The sequence below is a fragment of the Ambystoma mexicanum genome, chromosome 11 (assembly GCF_040938575.1).
Source record: "Ambystoma mexicanum isolate Mex_15411 chromosome 11, UKY_AmexF1_1, whole genome shotgun sequence".
Classification (NCBI taxonomy): Eukaryota; Metazoa; Chordata; class Amphibia; order Caudata; family Ambystomatidae; genus Ambystoma; species Ambystoma mexicanum.
The window spans coordinates 613,107,279-613,123,494 of NC_090934.1; the positions used below are offsets into that span (position 1 = coordinate 613,107,279).

Sequence of the window (16,216 nt, forward strand, 5' to 3'; positions counted from 1 at the left end):
TTTAGTTGTTCTCTTTGTGAATGTGGCTCTCTTGGATTAACTCCAGCAAAAAGGAACGCTTGCCTTCTCAAACCGGGGTCATTGCCTGGAATTCTCAGCTTTTGCAGATAGGAATGCCTCAGCCAGTGGAAAGGTCCTTCTTTCAGCTCTCCCCAATCTCGACTGCAGCAGGACACAGGAATCTGCATTCAGTCAGGAGCCCCACAGCCAGGTCTTCTCCCCAATAGTGCAGAAAGATGTCTGCCTGTCTTTTTCCTTGATACTGCCCACTAAAACTTTCCTCTCAGCCCTCTGTATGACGTGTCCCAATGAAATCCATCATCTCTCATCCTCCTACTCTTCAACAATAGCTTCGCTTATACATTTGCAATTGTTGCAAATCTGACTTCCTTCTTCCTGCAGTTACTGTGCACAAAAACACGGAGAATCAGGCAGAGAAGAGAAGAAAAAATCTCTGCACACGCATTTAAATGGTTTTCAGAGTATGCCTAATTCTGCAGTGGAGAACACATTTTATTAGTGGGTTATGTTAAATAAGGTTTTATTAGTCAGGTTAATTGTTAATAGGTTAGCTGTTAATTTTCAAATGTGTCTCTAGCAATATAGGCATTTCAGGTGAAAAATAGTGTGCATTTTTAAATGAGCAAGTGTGCTTTTAACTGTAAAAATAGATTTGCATCTTATATGTTAAAATCGTTTTTGACTGAATAGCCTGTCTTTCCTTGTTAATCTGGTAACCCATATAGCAATGCACCGCACCCTTGTGGTGGTGCTGCAAAAAAAATGTGCTACTTGTGAAGTAGTGCTGTACTCTGTACTGTAACACTCAAATATCCTTACAGGACCAATACTTCTTTGATCATGATTTTGTCTCTGATTATTGTTCATACCTGACATATCAGGCCGATATCCTGCCCGGGCCCTGTCTTCTAATTTCCTAGGGCTAATGTAACTCTCCCTATTACTAGGATCATGTGACTGAAAGATCGGTGCAGGGGGCGGCAACCTCTGTGTATTACCTCTCTGTTCGGGTGTCACATTATTTTTGCCTGGACTTTGAGCAGACTCAAGTGACATTTTAGCTGACGTGATCTCCATTACTGTTGCTGAGGATTCTTTAGATTTTGAACTGGTATCTTTCATTTTATCACTCTCTCTACCCTGACAGAAAAGCACTTCATATAGTTTTGTACTTTGGTGCACAATCCATTCAAGGGACTTCTGACGATCAAATGTGCGGACTAACTGTGATATAATGTCTTTCTGCAAACCATAAAAATAAACAGTTTTAAACTCATTGGAATTGGGATCAAAAGATACATCAAAATGAGAAAAAGCTCTTTTTAAGTCTTGCAAAAGTTGGCGAGACGATGTATTTGGCCCAGCTGTAATCGTGTATGCAACTTTTTTTGCCTCCTGTAATGACTGGAATGGAGAAAAATGACGTCTAATCTCTTTTTCAAATTCTGACCATGTCATGTGCTGCTGTTCATTTAATCCTCTGATGATGCTCGCTGCGGGAGCATCCAGAGTTAAGTGAAAGTATTGTCTATATTGCTCCTTAGGTATATGGAGGACTTTAAATATATCGTGCACCGCTTCTAAGTGATCCTCTATACAGCACTCCCCTCCTTTTTTGAATGGTTTGATCAGAGCCTTGATTGATTTCATTATCTTGATAGGACTACTTGGCACTATGTTTGGGATTGCACTACTTTGTGATCCAACACTTGTCTCAGGTGTATGGGATTGGTGGTGGCCCCCAATGGGTGTATCAAACACCCCAGAGGCGCTGCAACCAAGCTCAGACTCCGGCACAGCCGCTGGAGCACTATCTCCCAGTGTAGAAATGGACTTCAACTCAATTCCATTGAATGTGGTGCGCTGTCGTTTGTCCTGGGATCTGAAAGTGCATATCTGTTGTTCCAAATCCTTGCACCTTTTAAGGAGTCGATCTGCCTCCTTATGCAAGTAATTGTTTTCATCACCCATCTTATTAATCACATTTTGCATATCGCTCATTTTCATTTGTCATTCATCAAACTCGTTAGGCCTCATGGTTGCCGCCGAAATCGCCTCCAGGTACGGGTTCCCAGAATGAGGAATTACCGGGCCATTCTGAGTTTGGAGGGCCCAGTAATTCCTCCTTCTAGGAACCCGTGCCCGGACCTTCCCCATTCCCATTTCAGCCCCCATAGGGCTGAATGGGAATGGGAGAGGGAGCAAACAACGGGCTGACTACGAGTGGCCCGTTGTTTGCTCCCTCCTCCCCTCGCGGGACCCGCTCTGCATGTCTGGTGAAACCTTGGGACCTCGTAATCAGGCGGTACGGGGTTGACGGCGCTGGCACCTTTACCAGCATCTTTAACCCCGTACCGCTTGGGTTATAATGAGGCCCTTTGTCTCGTTCCTCTCTTTCTTGAAAAGGTTTAGCTATCTCTTGTTCAGCATTCTGAAGCTCACCTTCTTTCTCGAAATGTTCTTTTTGTAAAATTTGCATTTCCAAAATAACCTTGTCTTTATCTTGTCTAATATGACCTACCAATCCTTTCAAGAGTTTTAATTCTTGCTCACTATCCTCAAACCTTTTCTTCCTTTGGGACAATTGAGTGTCGAATTCTTTACACTTTGACTGCATGTCCTTTTGACATAGCTCCAGTTCTGCTCTTAACTTTTTCTCCTGTTCACTAGCTCCATCTAATTCAATTTTTAGCCTGCTAACCAGCTTGGCATCATTTTCTTGCATTCACAGGGACCTATTTAATATGAACCATGTGTTGGCACATAGCCGTATCAGACATTCTTTCTCTGCAGATTTATCAGCAGCATTTAATAATCTCTGAAGACAGACATAAATTATGCTACCTTCTTCAATAATGTTGTCCAATGGTTCTTTCTGAACTTCCCCATAGATACGGTCATGCCACTCTGTGGCATTATTTAATGACTATGTTCCATGTGCATATCATTTTGCCTCCAGAAATTGCACCAACTCTGGGAATGTGGCATCCATTTGAGACATTATCAGATTCACTTTCAGTGTCAACTGCTCCCATAAAATGAGTTCCCTTTAATGCACGTATGGTAGTGTTAGACACACCTGCCACACCCAGTAGATGCTCTACAGTCTGTTTTCTTGGCCAACACACCATATCTGTAAGAGGTTTTGTCTTATTGGGGTAAATTCGGGATTTGGCAGTATTTTCTTACTGTAAAAATATTGGCAGTAATTTGGCGGTAAACTAGCCTTACATTTAGAGTGGGTTTGGTATCACTCTATTTTAGTGACCATATCTTGTGAGCTTGTATTGGTGGTAATTTTAGTGGTATCTTTACTTTTTATTTTCAGAATTATCTTATTCCTGTGTTATAGTGGTGAGCATGTTTTTTTTTGCATTATACTATAACCCCATCATAAAACAAACCTTTCCTTTCTATTAGAATGCCTTCTACTCGCCTGCAGAGAGCCCCAGACTTAGAAAACTTCAGAGAACCCAATGAGTTTATTCAAGGTGCCACCTATAGTTTGTGGCTGATATTACTGGTTTATGTACATCCAGTAATCTATTTGCTAGATTAGGCACCCCTTCCCATCTGCATGCAATGGAGGAATCACTAATTACATAGCAAACACATCTTTTACCTTATAGATATTTACTGCTGACTTTCTCTTGTTTGCTATTTCAACTACAGTGATACATTGGTAACTGCACTACCGCACTGGTATAAACATCACTTCTGCGCCTCTTATATAAATAACTCACAGATACATGAATGACACCGAAGTCTCAGATTTTTTTTTTAATCTGCACATTGTGTTACATTACAGTCACAAACCACAAAATCTTACCACTTGATATTTACTGCATCACCTGCAAGATATAAAAAGGCAAAACAGAAATAAGCAGGTATTTTGCAAACATGAATTTAAATTCTTATGCTTTGAATATAGAGAGAGAAAAATAAACATACAACTATTTCTAAAATCTCTGCATTTCCAATGGATTCTAGCAACACACACGCATCATTCTTTTTTTTTCTTCACTTGGCACAAAGCTTACCAAGGCCAGTGATCAGAAATCCCTGAACAACCTTGCTGTCTTTCGCAGTCCCAGTCTCAGTGAGTGCGAAACTCCTCCGTACATGTGTGGGGAGCAGCCTACTGATTAAATTCCAAGTCAGTGCTCGACCCACATATAGCCTCACAGAGATAGCACCGTCTGTCTGTCTCCTGAAACCAGCACGAACTGCCAACTCCCCTCACTTTATTTCTTTAGGAAAACTCTGATTCAGCCCTCTGTTGACGTGGCTTGTCTACCTACAATTTCTACCAATCAGAGTAAAAAGAATGTGCCCTGTACCAGCCTTCGTTTTCAATACAATGAAACTGACTTGATTTCCAGAGCATATGTTTAATTAACCTACCCAGTCACTCTATTGCAATTCCTTAACACAATGTTCCTTGTTTGTTCTCACCCAGTTTATATACTTATGTTTATTGTTTATAGTAACAGTTGTATACTTTTATTGTTTCTCTATTTTTTTAGTGAATTAGTGATGGCAATGTTCATTATATTTGGAGAGAGTGATTTGTCAAAGGGCTAGTGTGGAATGTCCAGGAGACGTTAATTGTGGCGTAGGTAACCCATTACTCTCATAACTGAAACATTGGGACCAGTAAACATAGCGAGTAAGCTGTCCAGGGATTAATGAGGTGATCTTTTTAAATTAAGTTTACATTTTGGAGCCGCTGTAGGGGAATGGTTCCAGTTTCCAGTTGGGGTCAAAGGCATATCTGCAGTCTTTACCAGTAGGAACATTATACCACCCCCCAACCTGGCTCTCATCTGCTCTGATGCATGGCATACACAGTCATAGGTCCCTGTCCACTTTCTTCCCTCATGCAAGTTCTCAGAAACCTCTGGCACTTCAGTGGGTGCCGACAAATGTGTCGACAAATGGGATTTAAATGGAGTTGCTCCTTCCTGACTGTAGTCTAGGAAATATTTAGATGTCATGTCTTCTGAGCAGGTGTGGGCTCCCCTAGTCGCAAAAACACTCTGCAAGTGCAAGCACCTGCACCCTTTCCCACCGCAGGCTTTGCTCTCTTAGGTGGTTATTGCAGTTTCTAAATGTCCAGGAAGGGGGTGGGGCTCCTCAACACAGCGACAGACAGTGGTCAGAGCAGGGACTCAGCTTCCTGCAGGTGGAAACACCGGCACCCTTTCCCCGCCGGGTTTCGCCCTTGTGGGGCTTACTGCAATTTTGTAATGTCCAGGAAGGGGGCAGGACTCATCAACACAGCAGCAGAATGTGGTCAGAGGAGGGACTCATTTCACTGCAGGCGCAAGCACCTGCGTCCTTTCCCCCCACAAGCTTTGCTCTTGCTGGGGTTACTGCAGTTTTTGAATGTGCAGGAAGTGACGGGGCTCCTCAACACAGTGGCAGACAACGGCCAGAGCAGGGACTCAGCTCCCTGCAGGCACACACATCCACGCCTTTTACCCCCGCTGGCCTTCCATGCAAAACATCCAGGACGAGACCTCTGCATAAATTGCTTACTGTCATTAAACAAAAAAAACTTCCTAGAATATGTGATGTCATCAATGAAGTCATCACTGATGGCATGTGTGATGTTATCTTGTATGTCATGGATGTTAGTCTGAGCAGTGCATGGTGCGGGAGTTATGGCTACACAGCTTACAATGGCTGGCTAAGCTCTTTGTTTTCCTTGATTTTGCGCTTCAACCAACATGTCCCTTTAACAATTTTTCACTGAATTTCAACAGTTTTATAACTGAAGATGTTTCATGATGTTCCAGCATTGCTTGTGAGTTAAGAATAACTTCTTTTTCAACATATATGAAGGATCTATAACAATCTTGTATTGTTTGTTGTCACTTTAAGCAGCACATGCTAGGGATGCAGTTATGGCAGAGTTGCCTCCGGCATGTGGCTTGTCCATGATCCCGGACCCACAAAATCACCCTCAATATTCGGTATCAGGTAATAAAATCATGGCAAAAATGTCGCCGGTAAAATAAAATGTGGCAAAAATGCTCTGGTTTGACCCGCTAAAGGTGTACCCCATTATACCATTTAAGGGTAGCGGGGGTTGTGGGGGTGTCCCCCACTCCCTTTCAATGATATAATGGGTCCGGTGGTTGGAGGGGTGTCCCGCGCATCCTTTACACGATTGTGGCGCAAAAAATCACAGCATTTTAGCTGCGATATTTTGTATTCACTGCTATTTTTGCAGCGATTTTAAGACATGGAACACAATATTCAATGCACCTAACCTGTGACCTGATCCAGTGTCCACTATACCCCCTTATTGGAACTGTGTGCCATTGCTCATTGCATGTCACCATGGCCAACAGCGCAATTACTTGTGCATGGGCTTCACCCATCTTGAAGGCTCTGCCAATCAACAGTAGATATTTGTTAGGGTAACTCAAACATAGCGTGCCTTTAACACAGTTTTTTCAGTGAATTTCAATGCTTTATATAACTCAAGATGTTTCATTCTGTTGCAGAAATGGATGTAAGTTATTAAAAATTCTTTAGAATGTAAGGAACAAGTATTAAGTTGAATTAACATATTTTGCAGCACACATTGAAGTTCAATTTTGAGCAATGCATGCAGGGGATGTAAGTTATTGCTGAAGTGCCCAGGGAAGGAGGTTCAACTATGCCCCAGGCTCCACCAATCAACCCACAGCAGTCACTAGTCCTCATCTGTAGCTTGGCTCAGTGCTTACTCTAACATGATGGGACCATGGGCCACTGTTCTTGGTTTATGGTCAAATACCATGACAGAAACACAGGTGCATGGGCTTCAACCATGCTGTCACTCCCAGAAATCAACCACAGTAGAGATTAGGCCTGGCCTGCACTTGGCCCAGTGGATACTTAAATCCCATAATGGGATTGTGGGCCACTGTTCATGGCTTCTGGCCATGACAAGTGACCATCCACACTGGGGCATGACATTCAGCCATGTTGCCTGCTACATGATTCAAACCCACAGTAGACATTGGTCATAGGCTTCAGCCTGGCCCGGTGGCCACTATACACCCATAAAATGACTGGGCTCCACTGTACAAGGCTTTCGAATATGACCAGTGGACACAATCTGTGGGACATGGTTCATCAGACATTTGCAGACACTGCTACGCATCTCAGAGTTGACTTTCTGCCTTTCGTTGGACTTGGACCAGTGTCCCTGTTAACCCAATAGACGATTGCTATAAAATGGTCACTGTTCATGGCCATGGGACATGCCCGAAGCACCAAAGTTAAATCACAATTTTTTGTACCTAAATATTGGCAGTTAAAAAAAATAAAAAATAAAACACCCAGGCCGGATTAAACTCAAATTAGCAAAAGAATGCTTTTTGGACCTATCCGTAGGTCCTCGAACAAGCTTGGTGAAAATCCGTCCAGCGGTTTGGTCTGTAGGCATGACAGATATTTTTTTCCCATTGAAGTCAAACTGAATTTTTTAAAATTGTTCACCCCTGTATAATTTTGTTCCCCTTTTCGAAACCTCACCCATCTTTCAAAAAAGATTCTGAATCGTGTCTAGGAACGGGACATTTTGTGCAGATGCATCAAATGGCAATAAAGCTATAAGCAGCCCAAAAAGTGCTCTTCCAATGGGGAAAGCAACTGAACTATACATATGTATGCATGTACTTGAATGTTGTCAAACATATTTTTTTGCCATTTTCTAGACATATTCCACCAAATCCTCACCACTGCTCACTACCTTAGGGGTTGTGGAGAATCAGATAGCGTAATGTTGCATTTTTGAAAATGTACTCATTGTGCTATTCAATTGACCAATCTTGCACTTTTACGCAATGACTACAAGTGTTACTCACTGCCGCTGATGTGTCTAGAGGTGTCTGTAGACAAAGATTGAGGAAGTGAGTTCCTGGGCAATACCAAGATATCACCATTGTCTTCCCTACTTTTTGGCTTTTAGATAAGATATATATATTATGTAATGTTATGTTGACTTTTACTGTGCACCATTACCACCACTGAGTTATTCAGTGAAATAAAACTTTGTTAAGATAGTGTTAAGGTGATCAGATTTAATGCAGCAAAACCCTTGAAATTCAGCACTCACATTTAAAGCAAGTCCACCTTAACATTGTGTCCCTGTTGCACAGTGTGTTACCTTAACTCAGGGATGTTCATTTAGGGGTTTGCCAGGGGTTGCACTTGTGACCCCTGAGCTCTCCCTTGCTACCCCTGTGGTCACCCTTGTTACCCCTAAAAACAAAATAAGTTTATTTTGGTTTTCTTTTTTTTTCTTTTTACAAATGTAAGCTTTTGGGCTGTGGCCCATGCCATGTGGCTATTTGTTTCTAGAGTGGCTGGATTTCTTGTTCAGGCTTCTTTTTTTAAATAAACAGGAGGTTCCACATGTGTAACACTTTGAGCAGTGACCCTAAATAAGAAAGAATTGGAATAACAAATAATTTGTCTTTCTGGAATTCTGTACAATAATTGCTAGACTTCTTGAACACCTCAAATTCACAAGGCAAACAAAAACCTTCAAAAAGCATTTAGAGTAGAATACACATCCATTTCGGACTATGTATTTTGCTGTTCGCAAGTTGCAGTTATAGCATGTTTTTTTTTTCTGCTGATACATATGGTGATCCATTTTTTTTATGAAATGTTTATTGCATTCCAGTGATATTGTAACCATATGTTTCATAGTGTACTTAGGAACAATGCTATGTGATGCCACTTCCTGTTTTGTCAAGGGGTAAAATGTCATGGTCCATCGCTTCCTGTGATTGGGGTGGGCTCAAATGACATTGCATCCTCTTTTGTCATCAGAGGTGAAGGGTCATGTGATGTCACTTCCGCTACTCCAGGAATTTTGGTGAATTGATGTCCCTGCCTTAACTCCCTCTAACCAAAGGTTTTTTTCACTTAATTTCAAATGTTTTGTTGCTATGTTTTTATCATGTTAATTTTGATCACCTTACCTCTCTCTCAACTAATGTTTTTTCATGGAATGTCAAAGTTTTTTATATATAGTTTCTTTGGTGCACACCTCGGCCTTCGCCACTGTACTTGTTGCACCAATATGTTTCTTTGGCGCCCACTATTGATGGACTTCGGCTGTGGTCACTGTACTTGTTGCATGAATATGTTTCTTTTGGGCATACTAGCCCTGGCCTTTGGCCGTGCCCATTAGCCATGGCCTTCAGTTGTGGCCACTACACATGTTGCACGAATACGTTTCTGTGGGGCCCATTAGGCATGGACACTGGCCATGACTAGTCGCGCACAGACTGATTACCCCCTTACTAGTCAATGTGATCACTGTAGTTGTAAAATTTCCTTTTTTTTCCACTCTCGATTCCCCCGATAATGGCAATGACCTACACACACAGCGGCAATGAACTCCTGATGCCCGAGGTATTCCCACCAATAATCTGAAAATGTTTGAAAATCAAAAACTCTTCCCAGTCCTCCAAGGCACTCACCAAGTTACCCCCTGCTCTTTACATTGTCACCCCACACCCCGGGCCTGCTTTTTACTCCCTGGCACTCTCCCATTGACTGCTTTCACTCTTTTGTTCATGTGACACATTTTCATTTCCAAGCACATCTTTATTTTGTAGCTGCAGAAATCTAGCGAGATTCCCCTAGTAGTCCCCCAATAATTTGAAAACAAATGAACTGTAACTGGCTCTCCAGAACACACTGAACTCTCCAGTTTAACTTGGCATTACTTGTCCCCCTCCCACCTCTCTTCTAATGCAACTGCATCCTTTATCCTCTTCAAAATAGCTTTTTGAGCACTTTTCGTTTTCACATTACACAGTATTACCCAAGTAAATGCTCAAATTGAGCAGACAAAATTGTGGCTTTTCAAAAAAGCCTCTCTGTTGCATAGCACCATGGAGTTATAGCTATATTTTCTGGACCAGTGGCCACATCAAATACGTAGTTTCTAATTTGGTTAAAGTCTGCCCTATAGTTTTTGTGCTTCAGCTTTATCAAATTTGGAATGTTTCTCTGGGCTTAAAACATTCTTTTTTGCTGTTCTTAATAACTGTTTTCATTTTTTTAATGAATCGTTCTCAAACTTTCCAGTCTTGGTGGAGTAGCTGTTTTGTTTGGAAAATGCCATCCAAATCCATCATGCAAATCAAACGTTATTGGCAATAGAATGTTTGGATTGCCTATGACTCAAGGCTACCACCTTAACTAAAGAGCAGCAACCGTGGCCCTGTAACATACACATACAAGCCCAAAAGAAACGGACATGAAATGTGTATTCAGCTGCAATAGGCGTAAATCAGTTCATGGCAATTAGAACAATTTAGGCACCTTGTCTAATGTCTTTACAGAGAGACTCCAGCTGCTGGAAGTGCATGGATCAATAGATGTGTATAACCATGAGGCACAGTAGGAGCGGAAACGAGGCCACTGTGATAATTCTCCCTTTAGAGAGAACTTGTTTCCAATCATCTCATTGAGCTGGAAAGGGATGAGTTGGGAGCCTGCAAGCAAATATGTCACGTTGGGTAGTGTGCACAGACTAGTTATCAGAATTCTTAAAAATGCAATGGGAGCTTTCAGGTAAATCAATGCATATCGAGCTGGTTGTTTGACACTCACCCACATTATTAAAATGACAATGGTAATTCAACCATGTTATAAATATTGTATTTAATGATCCGATATCCCACTGTCTAAACTTTCGATGACCTCCAAATCAAGGCATCCTCTATAAAGAAAAAGAACAATCATGCAGTTAAAGCATCCTTCAAAAGTGTGTTTTCTTTCAACATGCAACATATTTTTTGATTCGAGATTCATTCGCCCACAAACACACTATTATTATCGCAATTCCATGCTCATTGTCAATTGTGTGATGTTGCATTTATAGATATGTGTGTGTTATTAGAAGAAGAGGGATATTAGTGGACCGAGGCTCATGTGTAAGTGTGCAAAGCAGTGCCCTTTTAAGACAATGGGCCTCATTACAAGGTTGCCGGTCCGGTAATAACAATACCGGTACAGGAATACCGGCATCATCTACTGGATCAGTGCATTATGACCCGTGATGCTGGTGCTACCAGTATCAGCAGGGGCACGTTGTGACCAGGTAGCACCTTCCCAGAATGAGCATGGGCATGCGGCAGCCGTGCCAGTAACACCAGCATGCCGCTAGGAAGTGCACATTACAAGGTTCACAGACATGCACTTACCGGCATCTAGATGCCGTTAAGAACAGTTACCATAATGGCGTCAACACCGGCATCGCAGGGCAGCCATTAATAGCAATCTGCTGTGTTGAAACCCCTTCCAAACCCAAAATGCTACCATTAGCAGTTGCAATACTGGGGCTGGAGGACATGCCTGCACTGCTACTACTCCAGAGGCATTGAATCAGGTAATGCAGCGGAGGAGAAGGAGGGTGAGACAGGGCCAGCACATACCACCAGTACAGGCAGTTGTAACCCGCAGGCAGCCACCAATCCCTCGCCTCAGGTCCAGTCCATTTGACATAGTCCCTGCACAGATCCACACCCTATATCGCCAGGAAAGGGACACCATATGCACAAGAGTGGACCTCATCCATGACGACCTGGTAAGCCTCATCAACATCCAGACAGTCACCCCCCCCTTGCTGAAGGTAGTGTCTGTGCTGAACTTAATTGCCATAGACACCTACCAGCACACAGTGGGGCAGCTGCAGGGCATCTCACAATCATGTTTCTCCCGTGTGCTCAAACAGATGCTAGATGCCCTCATGAAACATGGAAGGGACCACGTATATTTACCACGGACTGTCGATGAGGAGAATGCTTCCAAAATACATTCTATGCACTGGCAGGCATGCCAAACGTAATTGGTGTCATTGACTGCACCCATGTGGAGCTGGTAGTCTGGCATGCAGTGGAGGTAGTGTACTGCAGCAGGACGCTCTACCATTGCCTGAATGTCCAGATGGTGTGCGATATAAGCAAAATAATTATGTGCAAGATTCCCAGGATCCACACATGATGCCATGGTGCTGTGCAACTCCACGCTTCCCCACTACATGGCACGATACGCTGCACAAGTACCTGGCTGCTGGGTAAGTCCACCGACAGGGCAATGATGGGTGTTGCCTGGGGGGGGACCAAAAGCATAGGCAACCTGTCTGCTGGTTGGGGTATGAGTGGTGTTGCCTGGTGGGGCGGGCACAAGCATAGGCAACCTGTCTGCTGGCTGGGATATGAGGGGTGTTGCTCGGGGGAGACCAGAAGCATAGACAACCTGTCTGCTGGCTGGGGTATGAGGGGTGTTGTCTGGGGGGGACCACAAGCATAGGCAACCTGTCTGCTGGCTGGGGTATGAGTGGTGTTGTTCGGGGGGACAAAACGATCTGGGTGGCAAAACTGTGACCCCAATTACCTCAACAGAATGCTGGACACAGTCAATGGATGAAGATGTGGCATGCCTACACAGCTGTGTGTTAATGTAATCAACATACACAGCGCCCACCCCAGCACATGCACCTGGAACACCATCAGACATGCACCACCCTGTAGGCACAATGCATGAAATACATGGGTGAAGCAAAGTCCATCACGGGGCATGCAGCCATGCCTGGGGCAAATCCAACTGCCACACATGGAAATCTCTTTCACTGCACCCACCCTACAGGTACACCGCAGACCAGTATACCGGCTCAAGCACCTCAAGGAACACTTCCAATTGCAATGGTGCAAGCAAGGAAACAAATGTAATCACCAATCAGTTACCACCATTAAAATGAGCGAGTGGCACAGGCCCCATCCACAGTACCTCTGCCCCACCATGCCAGTACACACCCAGCCCCATCACAGAAACATTTGCCGTCACTGGCGGACCATACCACCATTGCCATTGTGCCTTGGTCATATGGGGGAAGGCAGTGATGGAGAAGTACATGGTGATATCAAGTAGTTGTAAGCATGGTTAGCAAACCACTGTGTATCATGAAGCACATCAGGCAAATGTGCCATGATGCCCTCGACATGTATAGTACATATTTCAAATGCAACACACCCATCAGATGTCAGCACATCATCGTCATTCTCAACTCATTTGTGTGAGTTCTGTACCTGATGGAAAGGTCCCTAAAACATGAACAGCAGACATACCCCCCAAGCATGGATCATCCCTAAGTACACTTACCTGGGTCTTACTATAAGGAAATGTCAAGTGCAGTCATGGTGAATCTGTGGCATGTGACCATGAACACTGTACAGGCAACGCACACAAGGAATGACAACAATGTTCACAAATACACTTTCCATTGTTCCTGTGCAGGTGATGCTGGGTATCCCCTGAAGCTGTGGCTTCTGACCCCCATCAGGCAACCAGTCAACAGGCATGAAGAGGACTACAACCATGCACATGCACACACTAGTGTGACGATTGAGCAGACTTTGGTCTGTTGAAGGCCCGTTTTCGCTGCCTCAGCATGTTGGGTGGGGCACTTATATACAGGACTCAGAAGGTGGGCAAGATCGTGTTGGCATGTGCCATGCTGGACAACATGTGCATCCAGCACAACATACCCCTGGCCCCTGACATGGACCAGATTCCACCAGAAGATGAGTATGATGATGGAGAAGATGCAGCAAATAGCCCACAGCGCACTGTGAATGAAGGACCTGCTTTATGGACTGGGTAACACAAGGCACTGGGCATGGGGGACACTGGGCACTGGACACTGCAGAGAAATACATTTACACACACTCAAAAAGCAATGTCCAGTCATGTGTTTTTCTTATGCACACCAGGTGTATTAATTAAATGAAAACTATGTATAGTGGACATGAACCGACGTGGCCCTCTATTCTTAAATTTATTACAAACTACCCCCTAACCCCCAACACCCCTACAAACCCACACCCCCACCCCGAACCCCCAACTCCCCTACACACCCACACACCCATGCCCCCCACCAAAACACCCCCACATACCCACAACCCCCTCCCCATCCCCCAAAGCCCCCACACACCCCACTGCCCCCACTGAAAGTTAAATTTGACTCCCTCATGGCATGTGCATTTCTGTCAGGCTACTGATGCCCCCTTTTAGTTGGAGGGGGTTGTTGGTCTGTGCGGGGCATACTACACAATGACCTCTGCACTGGGCTCGTCTATGTTGAACTCACTGCGGTTGTGCTGGCTGATGATGCGGATTGTGGTTAGGTCTCTGTATTCAGCTGTTAGGCCATGTTGGCAACCAACTGCGTGATAGCCTTTGTCATGGCTGCCATTCCTTCCTGCATGCGCCAGGCCACATGGTACACAGCACAGCTGACTGTCCTGGAGTTCTCCTGCCTGGCCCGGCATGTGGCTTCCCCTTCTGCAACATACTGCCTGACCATGTCATGCATGGCCTGCTGGCGCTCCTCCATGCGGGTCAGCCACCCCTCCAGGTCACTGATGGATTGTGCAGCTGGTGGCTGCATGGGAGGTGGTGTGTGTGTGGCTCTGCGGCTTTGTGCTACTACATCCATGTCATACGCAGAGCTGTGTCGACCTGAGCCAGGATTGGGTGAGAACTGTGTGGTAGGCAGCATGGGTGGGGTGTTCAGCATGTCCTCAGGCATGCTATAGCCTGCGGTCTCTGCTTCCTCCACTTCCTCCTCCTCCTCTTCCTCCGCACTATGTTGCGCAGATTGTGCCTCCTCACCAAGATCACTGGTGACAGTTGACTGTGGCCCTGCCACGTCACTGGAAGCCTGGGATTCCTCCTTTTCCACCTGAGGTGTTTCCTGTTGGGCCGATTTTTTTTTGTTGGGACCTTTGTGGCAGGGGTGCTTTTTAGCATGAGTGCCTTGATGGCAGCAGTGTGCCTTGCTGGGACTCCTTCCTGGGTGTCAGTGGTAGCTGCTCGACTTTTTCTAGAGCCTGTGCACCCTGTTGGCTGGGGGGCTGTGGCTTGGGAGCAGTGGTTTGCTTCTGGCCAGCCCTTGATATTGAAGGCCTGGAGGCGTCATTGTTCCCTCAGCTTTGGCGTGCAGGGGTCTTCTTTGGTGTCGCGATGTGTTCCGCCTCACTGTCTGATCCCGTGCCTGTGGGGGACAGAGAGGCAGGGCATCATTCATGGGTCAATGTACATCCTACATACATCGATGTTAGTACATTTAGAGTCCTGTGCATTCTTGTGTACATGTTGGAGGGGTGGCCATGGTGCTTACAGGAGTTGGGGGGGTGCAGTGTTTGGGCATCCTTCTGGTGCAGCCATGATGGGCATGGTGTTTGTTGGGTGGCCTACAGGTGTATCGTGTCTTGCGTGTTATAGTCTTGTCTCAGGGGCTGTTTGCCATGTGTTGTTTAGATGTGGGTCAGATGTGCTTGCACAATGTGCGTTTTTGCATTAGTGTTTACACTGTGTGCATGGTCATGGTGGGTGGGTCAAGTGTGCAATCGGTAGTGGTGATGTGTGCACCATGCAATGAGATGACACAGTGGTCAGACCTGCATCTGTATGGTGATGTATATGTGTGTGCATGCATGCAGATGGTGCACGTGTTCGCTATTGGGGACTCATGTGGTTTGTGTCAGTGGGGTTTGTTGTGTGTTTTCATGGCAGGGATCTTGTGGTTTTGTAGGGGCTGACTTTAGGTGGGAGGTGATGGGCCATGTATTTGCTCTCATCTACTAGCCATTTCGACTTGGGGTATTAGGTGTGTGTTGTGACTTTTGTATTACGCTAAGGGCCACTCACCATCATCGGCCGATGAGGGGACCCCGTCTCTGAATACACCCTCGATAGACTCCATATCCATGACAGTGCTGCATGTCCCCTACCAACGAGCACGCTTAATAGGGGATGCTGCTCCTCCAACTGTGTCCTGGGCCTGGCTGCGATTTGCAGAAAGGATGTTGCAGAGACGCAGCTGCAGATCGTCCCAGCATTTCCTGCAGTCACGTACGGTGTGTGGGGTTGTCCCCATCGCAGAGACCTTTTTCGCCACCTCCTCAAATATGTTTTTCTTATGGATTTGAGCCGCTCGGTGCAGGTCTGCACAGAAAACTACATCTGCATGCTCCACCAGTGTGTACGCGAGCATGTTCAGCTCCTCGTCACTGAAACGTGGCTTTTGCAGCCACATTGTGCCTTTCCTAGTAGCCATGGTCATCACCTTGCTAACACACTCCACAGTTCGCTGGTCCAGGTGCTGTAG

General features: G+C 45.0%; 1 protein-coding gene across 1 annotated transcript in view; it reads left to right on the top strand.

Annotated features, from left to right (window-relative positions):
* NELL1 (neural EGFL like 1) overlaps positions 1–16,216 on the top strand; it is a 6,602,686-nt gene that overhangs the window by 5,027,278 nt on the left and 1,559,192 nt on the right. The gene's annotated exons all lie outside the window — the stretch shown is intronic.